General features: G+C 45.6%; 1 long non-coding RNA gene across 1 annotated transcript in view; it reads right to left on the reverse strand.

The window, feature by feature from the left end:
- Positions 1-3797: 3797 nt before the first annotated feature.
- The window catches only part of LOC102021250, a 14950-nt gene continuing 4105 nt past the window's right edge, over positions 3798-14642 (reverse strand). Inside the window, exons 2-3 of the long non-coding RNA XR_260898.2 lie at positions 4308-4312; positions 3798-3812 (exon numbers count right to left, since the gene is read on the reverse strand). This is a non-coding gene — a long non-coding RNA (uncharacterized LOC102021250). The remainder of the gene's footprint in view (positions 3813-4307; positions 4313-14642) is intronic.

A 14642-nucleotide genomic window follows, 5' to 3' on the forward strand; every position in this document is an offset into this window, starting at 1 on the left:
TTAACCATTTTATTTTGTTTTGTTTTTTGTTTTTTCCAGTAGCAGGAATCAAACTCAGGACCTTGCACTTGCCAGGCAGGCACTTGTGCCACTGACCTATATCCCTGGCCCTATTTTAACCATTTTAAAATACAGTCACATGTACTAATAGGTTAAATGCATCCATAGTTTGTGCACCCATCACCATTATCCATTTCTAGGACTTTTTAATCATCTCAACTGTGATTCTATTCCCATTAGACAATAATTCCCCATTTTAATTTCCGCCCAGCCAATAGTACCACTACTATGTACTCAACTTTCTATCTCTATGAAATGGTCTATTCAAATACCTCATTTTGGGTCTGGCTTATTCATTTAGCATAATATCTTCAGGGCTTATTGATGTAGCATGTGTTAAAATGTCCTTCTTGAAAAAAAAAGAGACAGACAAAGAAGTAATTATAGTCCACCATGGCCAATGTATCTAAAAGTGTGCCTTGATTTAGTATCATTGGTTTATGTGTTTTATATATTTTTGCTCTGTTAGTCTGGATGTTAATCTATGTTTATAATAATTAACTTGATAAAGACATAAAATAAATAAGTCTGATGCTGATGAAAAAGTCCTTTTTAAAGACTGAATAATATTCCATTATACACACACACATCCATCAAAGGACATTTGTGTTGTTTCCACCTTTGGTTATTGTGACTGATGCTGCTATGAATCTGGTGTACAAGTATCTGTTCATGTGCATACTTTAAATTCTTCAGCATGTTGTATTTTAAACACTTTTAAGTGAGCTATCCTTTGTTTAATAAAGTGAACCATGGTGCAGTATTTTTTTCATCTCTAATTTTTGACACCAGCATTTCTTCTATGAAGAAAGGAATGTGTTTTTATGATAACATCAAGCTTCTTGTTTGCTGGCTTTTTTGGTGGTGGTGGTGGTGGTTTTGTTTTGTTTCATTTTTATAAGAACAGTAAAAACTTTTAGGAGTCAACTGTTGATAGCAACCATCAAGACAAATGCCAAGATAGGACTTTTGACTATAATACGCAGAAAAATAAAATCTATCTTGACTCTTTGTTGGTTTTGGAAAGTTGAAAATTTTTCTTGATGGTTCACAAATCTCATGCTATAGCAGGGCATTTATTTATGGATTCTGTTGACTCAATAGCCTGACTAAAGAAACTCTTGTTTTATAAGTTTAGTAACAAAACAAAACAAAGAAACCTCTTCAGCAACATGTAACATGTCATCAATGTTAAGTAAGTTTTTATTCTAAGAACAGAAAATTTTCACTCTTTGTACTGCATTTTACACTGGAATTTCACTTGTTCAAATTTTATATACTGGGGCCAGAGATATAGCTCAGAGCACAAGTGCCTGCCTGGCAAGCACAAGGTCCTGAGTTCGATTCTGGTACCAAAAAAAAAAAATGTATATACTGGCTAATTATTTGGTTCTCACCAACTGCTAGAATTTGGATCTTGAAGTCCCCAAAGACCCATGTGTTGAAGGCCTGGTTCCCAGGGTGGTGCTTTTGGGAAGTGGTGGAACACCGTGGGAGGTCCATAGATTCTTGGGTGGTGTGCCCTTGAAAGGGACTGTTGGAGTCCCACATCTTTCTCTTCACTCTCTGGCTCGTGATGTGAAAGATTTTGCTCTGCCACATCCACCCACCAGGATGCCACAAGTCCAAAACAAAATGGCCATTTGACCATGGACTGGGGCTTCTAAAACTGTGAACCATATCCCATTATAAGTTAATTATCAGAGATATTTTGATGTAATGACAGGAAGTTGATACCACCTATAGGACTTTTCCTTTGCCAGACAATAGGCTGTGCTACCAAATAACTTGTTTTTTGAATACTGTATAACTTGTTACTGAATACTGTATGATTTTTAAAATAAACGGCTTAACCTGCTTTGAGATACCAGTAGACATTTTAAAAATTAGCATACTTACTTGTGAAATGGTTATAATTTGTGTCTCAGTTACTTTTTTCTCGTTGCTGGGACAAAAATACCTGATGCCCAAAATGAAGGAAGGAAAGGTTTATTTCACTTACAGTTCATGGAGTTTTCAGTCCGTACTTGGCAGATTATAAGGCAGAGTGGCACATGGCAGAGGGCTACAGCTCAGGGCGCAGAGCACAGCAAAAGCAGCAACCACACACCAGGGCGGAATGGCGGAGGAATGGCCTCAAGCACCCTTTTCCTCTCCCTTACATATGCAAACTATCCACTCCTGGCTGGGTGCAGTTCTCACACCCATATTCAAACTCTAATAGCCTGCCCCATGGCCGCAAGAGGCTTTGGGGGAACACACAGACGTAAACCATAACAATTTGCCACTAGGTTCTTTTCAGTTTTGCAGGCACCATTGCTCCATTTGTAAATTCTAATTCCTTATCACTAACTAAATTGACCAGATTTATCTAGGCCTACAGTTCAACTGTTTCATTTCACACTTCATGATTAAAAATCTCTACCTTGGACCATTTGGGAAACACAAATCCTAATAAAATATTTAAAAATAAGGGCATGACTAAACAAAAAACTTTCAAAAACTGTGAAATCTTCTAAGCCTGGAGTGGTGGCGCATGCCTGTAATCCCAGGACATGGGAAGATGAGGCAGGATGGTTGCTGTGAGTTTGAGGTCATCCTGAAACCCTGTTTAAAAAAAAAAAAATTGGGCATGGTGGCACACACCTATAATTCCAGCACTCAGGACGCTGAGGCAGGAGGATGCCTTGAGTTTGAGGCCAGCCTGGGCTCTATAAATGAAACCATCCAGACTTCTGAATTATAGCTGGCACACACCTATAATTCCAGCACTCAGGAGGCTGAGGCAGGAGGATTGCCTTGAGTTTGAGGCCAGCCTGGGCTCTATAGTGAATTCAAGGCCAGCCTGGACTACAGAGCAAGACCCTGTCTCAAACAAAACAAAACAAAACAAATAAAAATAGATAATAAAAATTTGTGAAACCTTCACAATACAATTCACTCCCACACAGTTTGTGCCGTATTGTGGTGACAACAGCAAAGCAGCAGGGAAATAACTGAGTCACAACATGTAAAACTAGTTTCTTTAGAAGGAATGATTGTTCTATCACACCAGTAGAATTGGCTTTTTCCCATAAGTCAGTGGTGGGTATGTAAGGGGAGACTGGGAGAATCCTTAAGAGGCCTTAACGCTTCTTTTCTGCATGTTCACAAATGGCCCACAGACTTCTTGACTTCACATTAACACGGAGAAAGGACTCAACAGACTGAGCACAATCCCACTGTTTGCTGCTGCATAGGGCCACATGATCGCTAGCAGATGGTTTCAGAGGCTGCTTGATAACTGTCCCTCACAGGAAGCTCTGCATCTTGTGGCCCACGAACTTCAAACACCAGGCTTTTGTTTTCAGTCGTGATATAGAACCCAGGGCCTAGAAATGTCTCCAGGGATCCCGTGGTTCTGCCCAGGTGAAGCCTCTGCCCCGCTGTACTGATCCTGTCTCCTTGCGGCATCCATGTGCCAGGCAGCAGGAAGAAGAGTTAGACGTTTACATGCTTAGTGATTAAAGCCCAAGACCAAAGGTTGCTGTTGTCGTTTAGCCACAGCTACATGCAGGAGGTGCTCTGGCACTGGGCATGGCGGCTCACACCTGTGTTCCTAATGAAGCAGAAATCCTGACCTAACTGCAGCCATGTTGTTCAATAAAGCTGCAGGTATTCTGTTCTCTGCCACTGAACTCAGCTAAACCATGTGATTTGTCATCAGACTGAAACTTCTGTGGGGCTGGGGATTTAGCTCAGCGGCACAGCGCCTGCCTGGCAAGCGTGAGGCTGTGAGTTTGACTCCTGGTACCGGAAAAAGAAAAGAAAAGAAACTTCTGTGAATGTGCTACAAACAACTTTGCTACCTACAACTATGCTCACCACAAGATACCTATCATACCATGGCCTTCAGCTGAAAGTTTATCTCATTCTTGTAACTTCTGTCCACCACCCTATAAAAAAGACAGTCTCTCTGTAACCAAGACCTCAGGCTTTGGAGATTACCCCTCTGGGGTCTTCTAGCATCAGTAAAATTTCCTTGCTTCTGAACTCCTGGCTAATGTTGATTAAGCTTTTCCCACAACAGTTTCTGGTGCATTGGGCTGGGAAAGGAGAAAAGACAGCTACAGCCCCACATCTAGGTCATGGAGGCGGGTGGGTCATGGAGGCGGGTGGATCATGGAGGCGGGTCATGAGGCGAGTTCCCCCCACTCTGCATCCTGGGAGCTTATGCCCCTCTGACTGACTTCTGAGGTCCCCTCCACAGCCTCTGGGACTCAGACTGGGACACACATCACCAGCTGTAAAGGAGAATGAAATGAAACCATCCAGACTTCTGAATCACAGTGAGGCCATCCTGGGTTTTTCTGTTTTCCTGGTTGTCAGCCTGTCCCAAGTCAAGGACAGAAGACGAGCCTGATCACCTCCTAGTCAGTTTGTGTTTTCTGGGTGGAGGATGGAACGTTTTAACTTCTGAATGAATGTGAGTAAATGTACAACATCCCTGGTGAATCCAGCTGCTTTGCATGGATGTTTGTGTAGCACCACAGCTTTAGCTGCAGAGTGCAAATGGGCATGTTCTGAGGTTCTGAGGTCTGTCATATGGCTCAGAGGTGACTCAAACCCCTGTAATGAGAGTCATGACCTATCCTGGAGATATAGGTGCACCTCTTGCTAAGACAGACTTCATCCCCGAGAGGGCAGCGGCCAGGCAAACATCTGACTGGCCCCCTATCAAAGAGGGGACCCCACCTTTGTCTGTCTTTTGCATCACCAGACAAGGAAACACCACATACACATAGGGAGTCAGAATGGGACCTAGTTAGTCAAAGCTTACAATTCTGGAATATATTCTAAAGATTTTTTTTTTTTTAAAGGGCCTTTTCTGGTGATTACGAAGTTAAAATGAAACCAGACTGGCTCTGCACCTACACAAAAACCCATTTTTCCTAAGGATTCCTCCACATGCGGCAGATTTATCACCTCTTATCAGCCTTGCAGCTGCTGCCAGCACCTACAGTTCCACTGGCCAGCCCTCCTCCTCCCGCTCCTGACTCATTTACCTCCAGCCATCGGTCCTGATACCACGCCGGCTGCCTCTCCTCCCATCCCCAACTCCAGAGAGTCCAGTCAGTCATTGCCTGCGTTCAGCCACAGAGGCCCTCCCCCGGAGCCTTCTGCTTTACAGCTGCCCTCACACACTGTTCCTGGTCAGATGGCTTCAACTAGCGCCCACGTAGATGACTGTCAGCAACTCCATCTGACTCTGTTCAACACAGAAACATCATCGCCACATTTTGACTAAGGCAAAAAAAAAAAAGAAAAGAAAAAAAACTGGTTAAAGTGAGAGGTCCCTCCACGGACTGTCAGCCCTGACGGATGGGTTGTCATGGCCTTTCCCAAGCAAGAAAGACACAGAGCAATCCATAGATACTGTCAAGTCCTCAAAAGCATCAAAGAGAGGGGCAAAAAGCCCATCAATCTATCAAAAGTTACTACTGTTACTCAGAAGTCTGTTAAAAAGCCCTTCAGACTTTTATGAGAGTCTCTGTGAAGACTGTAGAGTCTACATTCCTTGTGACCCTGAGGCACCATAAAATCTAAAGATGATAGACGCAGCCTCATTGCACAAGCAGCACCTGAGATTTTCAAGAAAACCTAGTTCGATAGATGACCATACCCTCTGGCCAAAGACCAATGTGCAAGATATAAGGGCTATGGACACTGGAAAAATAAATGCCCACTCAGACTAAAAAATAAGGGCTCTCAAAAGCTTCAATCTGGATCAGATGACAACTCTTTCATTGGTCTGATGGGCTCAGACTAGGCCAGACCAGGCTCCCTTCTTCAGCTGGGGCAGCAGGAGCCCACAGTCCATGTCCAGATTGGGGGCCAATCTACGACTTTCCCGGTAGACAGTGGAACAGAACACTCTGAGTTACTCAATCTATTGCCCCTCTGTCAGAAAAAGGTTACTGCCACTGGGGCAACTGGGAATTCTGCCTCTCGCCTCTTCTGCCAGCACAAATTTGCAGCCTGGCAGGACATCAAATCACACATGAGTTCCTCTACTTGCAGGAGGGCCCAATCTCACTCCTGGGGAAAGACATCCTATCGAGGTTAGGAGCCACCATCGCCTTCTCTCCAGTACTTTCTGCTTATTTCTGTCCCTTCCAGTTCCACAACCACATGTCCTGTTTGCTGTCATAGTCCCCCAGGAAGCAGAATGGTGATTGATGGACATACACACATGAAGCCAACCGAGAAATTCTCAAGACTCTCATTCCTCAAGTTTGGGCTGAAGACTCTCCTCCTGGACTGGCCATCAACCACCTGCCTCTGATTGTGGAATTCCTTCCTGGGGAAACCCCCACCTGCATCAAACAGTACTCCATGCCACCAGAGGCTCAACTAGGAATTCAATCGCACATCCAGAGACTTCAGAACTGTGGACCACTCATAGACTGTCAATCATCCTGGAATACACCTCTCCTACCTGTAAAGAAACCCATGGGGAATATCATCCAGTTCAGGATCTCCAAGCCATCAGTGCTACTGTGGTTGCCCTCCATCCTGCAGTCCCAAATCCTTATACTCTCCTTAGCCTTCTGCCACCCACAGCCTGTTGGTACACCTGCCTGGAAGTAAAGGATGCCTCCTTCTGCGTTTGGTTGGCTCCTGTCAGCCAGCCCCTCTTCGCCTTGAAAGACCCCAGTTCTGGACTCAAGAGTCAACTGACCTGGACTCAGCTTCCCAGGGATTATAAAGCTAGCCTACCCTCTTTGGAAAAGCCCTCACAGCCAACCTCGCTAGCTTCCCCAGCAAAGAACATTACTGCACTCTCCTCCAATATGTTGATGATCTTCTTCTGGCAAATGACACCCAAGTTGCCTGCTGGGAGGCACAAAAGCTCTGCTACAACATCTGACAGAAACTGGCTACAAGGTATCTTGGGAAAAGGCACAAATCTGCAAACAAAAATCAGATAGATGGGATTTGACTTAAATCACGGACACTGGACCAGGAAAAAAAAAAAAAGAGGTCATCTGCTCCAGCACAGTCCCAACCACAACAAGGAAACTCTGAACATTCCTTAGAGCTGCTGACTTCTGCTGAATCTGGAGCCCTGGGTTCACAGAAAAAGCAAGGCACTTACACAATGCCTTGTCTGGAAAAGACTCTGACACCTTCAGCTGAAACCCAAAAGAAGAAAAAGCCTTCAGTGACCTTAAAAAGGCCCTCTCTACAGCCCAGCCTTGGGAATTCTAGACATAACTCACTTATTCAACCTGCTTGTTGATAAATGATGAAATGTGGTTTCAAAGATGCTTACTTGAACTGTTGGCCCCTGGGAGTACCCAGTGACCTACCTGTCCAGATACTTCCATCCAGTCACTAAGCGCTTGCCTCCTTACCTCTACATTCTAACAGACACTTTCCTTCTAATCAAGAAAACTGACAAGCTCACCTTAAGCCAAGACCTAATCATCCAGGTGCCACATGCTGTACTGGGCCTTCTGAATAACCATGGACATATCTGGCTCGCCAACAGCCAGGTCACCCAGTACAAAGGACTCTTCTGCAAAAATCCTTGCCTGATTCTCATGGCAATAAAACCACTCAATCCTGCCACATACCTGACCACTGAGCTGGGCCCTCCAGATCATGACTGCCTGACACTAACCAATGAGCTGTCCTCAAGCCAACCAGACTTAAAGATAGACCCCTTGATAGACTCTGAGTACACCTGTTTATGGATGGAAGTCGCTCTGTTAGGTTTGGAGTCACAAGCTGATATGATGTGATCACCCTGGACAAAGTTATTTTGGCCAAAGCTCTCCTGCAAGGATGGTCTGCACAGCAAGCTGAGCTATGGGCCCTCATACAGGCCCTGAATTGGTCTGAAAACAAAAAAGTCAGTGTCTACATGGACCTTCAATATGCCTCTGCCACAGTTGATGTTTACAAAATTATATATATAGAGAGAGAGAGAGAGAGACAGAGAGACAGAGAGACAGAGAGAGAGAGACAGAGAGAGGATTATTCACAACAGAAAAAAATCATGAAAAACAAAAAAGAAATTCTGCTGCTTCTTGCTGCTGGCTGAAACCCCACCATAGTGGTGATCATTCACTGCCAGGGAGATCAAAACGTCAAAAGTCTCATCTCCTAAGGAAACAATAAAGCAGATAAAACTACAAAAGCAGCCACTGAAGGGACATCCTGGGACAATGTTGGCCTGCTCAGGGGCCTGTAGTGGATTGACAACTGGTAGTCAACTTATAACCCCCAGATGAACTAAGTAAGCGTGGTGCTGGGTGTGGGAGGCCCACCTGGGGATTGTTGCCAGCAGCATAAGAGGCAGAACTGGAGAAGGAGAAGAAAGGCTTTTGGGAACTGAAAAAGGCTGTTGGAGCTGGTGGAAGCTGCAAGGAGCTATTGGTTCTGTTGGAGGAGTTTGTCATGCTGGCTTTCCTGATGAACTTGGCTGTTTTCATCCTCCAAGCAGCTCGGGACCTTGTTGGCACTGAAAATGGCTTCAGTTCACTTTGGGAGAGCTCTGGTCTTCACTCTGAGCATCATTTCCTGGCTCCAGGGGGGAAGATGGCGCACTTACAGTCTCCTGGAGAAGCTTGCTGCGTTGGCTTTCCTGATGGGAACTCAGCTAGCCTGATCATCAGAGGAGCTTGGGACCTCACTGTTGTTGAGGATGGTTGTGGTACCTTTCAGGGAAGCTCTGGTTCTTACTTTGAGCACCGCTCCCTGGCTCCAGTGCAGATCCCTCAGCCTGCTAGCACAGATCCTTCATCCCACTGGCACAGACTTTCTAGATTCCACCACTGACGTTTAGGCCTTCCCAGTGAAGATCCATGAAACAGGTCTGCATGAGACATTGTCGTGGGCCTTGGGCCTCCAGGTAGATTTGTGGGAGGCATTGTTATGGGCTCTAGGTCTTCAGCTGGACTCAAGCAGGACATTATCATGGAATCCAGGCCCTCAGGTGGATTTCTGGTCTTAGTGGATGGATTCCCTGCACTCTTTTGTATATCATTCTTTGGGTGACTATTATAAATAATCTTATAGAATATGGGTCCTGTATTATATTGTTCCCCTTGCAAAAAACCCCAAACCACAACAGAGCCCAAGGGAGATTTTCAAGAGTGAGGTCCCAAGGTTAAAGAACACACATGTGCAAGACATCAGCAACAATAGCAGGCAGAATGGAGCAGAGAAGAGTAGAAGAGCCACCTGTGTCCTTATTGTATAATTGTTATACAAATTGTTATCTCATATTTACATTCTTACATAGTGCTGTAACCAGTGCATACATGTTGATCTGTGTGTGCTAAGTCATGGTTATATAACTGTATACCACGGTACCTGTGCTAGACAAGTGGGGTCATGTCCTCAGGTGTCCTTAGATGCCCCTGAGGTTTGAAGCAGTCTAAGTGGTTCCCCACTGACAAAAACACCATTCAAACAAACCTAAAACTTCTAATGGACATTCCTCCTGACACTGTGATGGTAATAAAAAATCAATCCCCTGCATATGCAAAGGAAGACAATGACTGGGCAAAACAAGAGCAAGCCACTAAGGGACCCAGCCCTGGATGGACACTCCTGGGTAGACAAACTGTCATCTCACAAAGATGGCTGTTATGGTTTGTGTCTGTATGTCCCCCAGAATCTTTATGCAGTCATGGGGCAGACTTCTAGGTTTTGACTGAACCATAGTCCACTGCTGGGATTACGGGTATGAGTTCTATACCTGCCCCTGGGGCGGGTAGTTTGCATATAGTGTAAGGGAGGCAAAGAAGCTGCTTGCCACTGCTCCCCGCTTTTGCTCTTGTTGCTTTTGCTGTCTTCTGCTGCCATGAACTGTTGCCCTCTGCCACGTGCCACCTTGCCTTGGAGCCAGCTGAGTACAGACTGAAACCTCCACAAACTGTAAACCTTTCCTTTCTTAATTTTGGGGGTTGGGTATTTTGTCTTAGCAACGAGAGAAAAGTAAGTAAGACAATGGCTTATGCCTCGGTAAAAAAACACCCCGATCTAACCCACAGAGGAAAAACAGCCATGGAAGAGCTCCTAGGCCACTTCTATTACATCCCACACTGGGCAGCATCTGCTGCCCTGTCTGCCAATGATGCCAGACCTGCACTCAAAATAATCTGATTCAGAGGCCTAAACCCCCTCCAGGGATCCAACGGACTGGAATATCACCTTTTAAAGGTATACAAATAGACTTCACAGAAGTCAAACCCAGCAAAGGATACAAATATCTTCTGGTCCTAACCTGTACTTTCTCTGGTTGGGTAGGAGCTTTCTCCACCCAAACAAAAAATCCTCCGAGGTCAGTCGACCATTGCTCCAAAAAGATTATTCTCAGATATAGACTCTCTCTGTCCATAGAAAATGACTATGGCTCAGCCTCTGTGGCAGAAATAATTCAAAAACCTCGCTACACTGCTCCAAATAAAATGAAACCTGCATACTGTATATCGGCCTCAGAGCTCTGGAAAGGCGGAACAGATAAACCAGACCTTGAAGACAGCCCTAGCCAAGTTCTGCCATGAAACCAAAGCCCGCGGACTGACCTTCTTCCTACAGCCCTTCTTCATGTTCAGTGCTCACCTGGGCCCGCTGGATTCACCCCCGCAGCTGTTAAAGTTGCAGAGCTCCAGCCTTGGACACATCACACCCTCTCAAGAGAGCCCACCCGACCGTCACTGAGGATTGGTGGGCGTCACCTGATCCAGACAACTCCTTGAAGACCACCTTCCCTCACCAGAGAACTCCAAGCCCTGCTCCTGTCACACCCGGAAGCTGACAGGTCTACCCACGGCCAAAGCCTGAGGACACTGACCTTGGAATGTTTCATTGGCTATCCCCTTCTTCCTAGGACTCCTTAAAACTCTAACCTTGCTTTAAGGTGTAGGACTCTGCACTGTCACACCGGTGGACTAGAGAAAACTAGAAAAATGCATGTTTTTACTGCTATACTTATTGTCAGTCTTGGGACTGGTTACCCTCAGCTGCTTCCAGGGGCAATAGGGAAACACCTAACCCTAAAAGGATGATTTGCCTTATTACTTTGTTTTCCAGTCCTGAACCTGGAACCTAGGAGCCTGTCCGACTCTATCCCTGCTCTTTCTGCTATCCCTTTACCCCCGTCAGCCTCCTCACACGGTCAGGCCACCCAACCCAAACCAGCAGCTCAGCACATGCATCAGAGGTACTAAAACCCCTGGCCTCAGTGTAGGCCACACTCCAGGATGTAAGTCCTCTAGAAACCTCACTGACTTAGTGCTACCCTACTCTGTGGATCTCACTACTCCACATGGAGATTCTGGTGGTTATGTAACAAACCTCTGTGCCCAGCCCTTCCCTTCCAGGCTGGATGGCCCAGGTCCAATTGGTTATTCTCTTTGCAGCTGCTCAGAGGTCAGTCTCTCCTCCTGATCCTTCCCACGCACTCAGGAAATGCTGCTCAATAAATCAGTCCCCAGGATCCTACGACCCTATTATCTACGTGGATATAATAAACCAAGTAGCCGCAGGATTTAAAAGTTCACTGTTCTGGTGGGTCACTATCAACAAAAACGTAATTTGGATAAGCTATATTTACTACAATCAACGAAGGTTTATAAATTACACCTGGGATGCTATTAAGAAACTAGCTGAACAACTTGGGCCCACCAGCCAGATGGCCTGAAAAAACACTCGCTCTGCATATGATTCAAACAGAAAAAGATGGTGTCTACGTTACGGTAGGAACCCAATACTATGCTTTTATCCCAAACGATGCTGCCCCTGATGGCACAATTACCAAAGCCCTCCCAGGCCTAAAAACCCTGTCAGAAGAACAATGACCCCTTTACCAGTTTACTGGGACGATGGTTTGGCAAATAAAAGGGCTTACTAGCCTCCATACTTACTTTCCTGATCATTACTATTGGAATTTTCATTCTTACGGGTTGTTGTACAATCCCATGTGCATGTAGTTAACTCGGAGGTTAATGAAGACAACTGTCCAGAATGAGAGACTCCCAGGTTACCCAAGAATGATATACCTAAGCTCTGGCTACACTCCAGAGTCCCTAATAGATTCAAATGGTGATGCCCCTCGGAGTCCCTGAGGAGCATCAGGAGAGAGGAATGAAACAGAAATCATGACCTAACTGCAGCCATTTTGTTCAAAAGCTGCAGGCATTGTGTTCTCTGCCAATGAACTCAGCTAAATCATGTGATTTATCATCAAACTGAAATTTCTGTGAATGTGCTACAAACAACTTTGCTACATACAACTATGCTCACCATAAGATACCCACGGTATCATGGCCTTCAGCTAAACTTTATCTCAGTTTTGTAACTTCGGTTTGCCACCCTGTGAAAAAGACAAGCTCCCTGTAATCACCACCTCAGACTTTGGAGATTATTCCTCTGGGGTCCACTAGCATCAGTAAAATTTCCCTTCACTTCCTGAGCTCCTGGCTACTTCTCCTGATTCAATTTTTCCTACAACACTAGCACTCTGGGAAGCTGAGGCTGGAGGATCACAAATTTGAGTCCATCGGACCACCTTAGTAAGACTCTATCTGATGGAGACCATTGCGAAGCAGCTCCAAGCAGGATTTACGATTAACCAGTTGGCATTCCATGTTTATTTGTAAGTCTGTCCAGGTCTAGGTCCTTTGTCTGGAGCTGGGCGGTGGACTCATAGTAAGTGGACCTCTAGGAATCACTGGTCCTGGCTGAGGCCTGTAGTGCCTTGTGATGCTGTGATGCCTCAAAGGACAAGATAAGGTCACAGCTGAGGACACCTGGCTCCAACACCAGTTACCTAAAAGGAGACTGCAGCTGCAGGCTCCACACTGCTACAATAAATGTCAACCTAGAGATAAGGTAGTTCTCCTGATTGATGTAATTTACTACTTGGGAAAATATCTGAACTGACTCCCAAGGTCCTGCTTAGATTCCCACACTTTCCTCAGTATCCCCCTCCATTGTTTGAAAACCAAATAAATACAGGCTTTCCAGAGAAGTTCTTTATCTCAGCCCCAGAGAGTCTCAGATTCTGTTAGAGGGTTTTGACCTCCTGGAGCCCTAAAATAATAACAGTTGTCTCTTTTATTTAAGCCTTCGCCATCCACTTGTTTGAAAGGCCTGATCAGTCCATGATACCCATCTCAAAATAAAAAATAATCATCCCTTCATGGCCTTTTGTCCAAGGTCCAGTGTAATATCAAAATGAAAAAGGAAGCTGGACATAGTGGTGCATGCCTGTAATGCCAGCACTTGGGAGGCTGAGGCAGGAGGATTGTTGTAAGTTCAAGGCCAGCCTGGGTTACATAAGTGAGTTCAAGATCAGCCTAAACTGCATAGTAAGACCCTGTCTCAAAACGACAAAAAAAATTTTAAAAAAATAATAACAAATAAAAAAGGATGAGGGTGTGGCTCAGTGCAAAGTTGCAAAGAGTGCTTGCCTAGTATGCAAAGGTTCCATCCCTAGCACTACAAAAAGGAAAAAAGATACACTCTAGGTGAGAGTCTCCATCCCAGGTAGAAAACCAGAGGTTTGTGGAACAATAAGTGTGTCGCAAACTGTCTATCTATCTGCTGTTGGTACTGGACAGGAAGCTCTCTGAGGAGAAAAACTGATTCTCCATCCCTGGGAACACATTGCCCCTGCACTAGGAACTTGGCTGTGGCCAAGCACTCAGGAAGCAGCTGTAGTCAAAGGAGAGACCTAGAAGTTTCCAGAGGAACCGTGTTGTGCACAAGTGAACTGAGTGTGTAGGATAAACTCTGCAGTGGATTTCAGGAGGGAGACAAGCCCGCACGTGGTTGCAAGTAGAGACTTTGGAGTTGATACTGATTTTAAGCTTTTATTCATAGAGCAACTCATTTGTACTCTGAGTCACCTCCCCCATCTGTAAAATGGGATAACTATATCCACCAGCTTACTGGTGACATCACAGAGAGGAGAATTCCGAGAGAAGGTTGACACATTTGGCACTGAGCCAGATTTGGAGAGAAGGGAAACATAGAAAGGGGCCTATGGCTTCCAGTTCTTAAGCTCTCTTCATTCCAGGGTTCCTAGCATAGCCATGAGTGAACCCTCGATAGCTGAAAAGGCTCAAAATGAGCATGACACCACCTTGGATATACCCTCTCACCCCCACTCCCCATCCCAGCACCACAGGCCAGACCACGACAGACCCCACCATCATCATGAATCCCACCCCCCTTCAGGAGGTCATCATCATGGTGAGTCCCACCATCACAGAGAAGCCCATCAAGAATTCCATGACAGTGGTCTCCCCCATCCCCACCATAGCAAGGCTCATCCTCAGGACAAGGTCCACCATCCCACATCCTTTGGTTGGGGTCACTCCTCTGCCACTATCCATCCCCACCATTCTTATCATGAAGACTACTCTGATGATGAACACCACCATGGTAGTAGGACGCATTATGGTATGTCCCATCACCATAGAGAGGCATACCACCACACTGGGCCTCATCACAGTGGGCCCCACCACCACGCTGAGGCAGACCACCATGGTGGGCCATACCACCACACTGGGCCTCATCAC

This window comes from Chinchilla lanigera, unplaced genomic scaffold (genome assembly GCF_000276665.1).
Source record: "Chinchilla lanigera isolate Chin_1 unplaced genomic scaffold, ChiLan1.0 scaffold00021, whole genome shotgun sequence".
Classification (NCBI taxonomy): domain Eukaryota; kingdom Metazoa; phylum Chordata; class Mammalia; order Rodentia; family Chinchillidae; genus Chinchilla; species Chinchilla lanigera.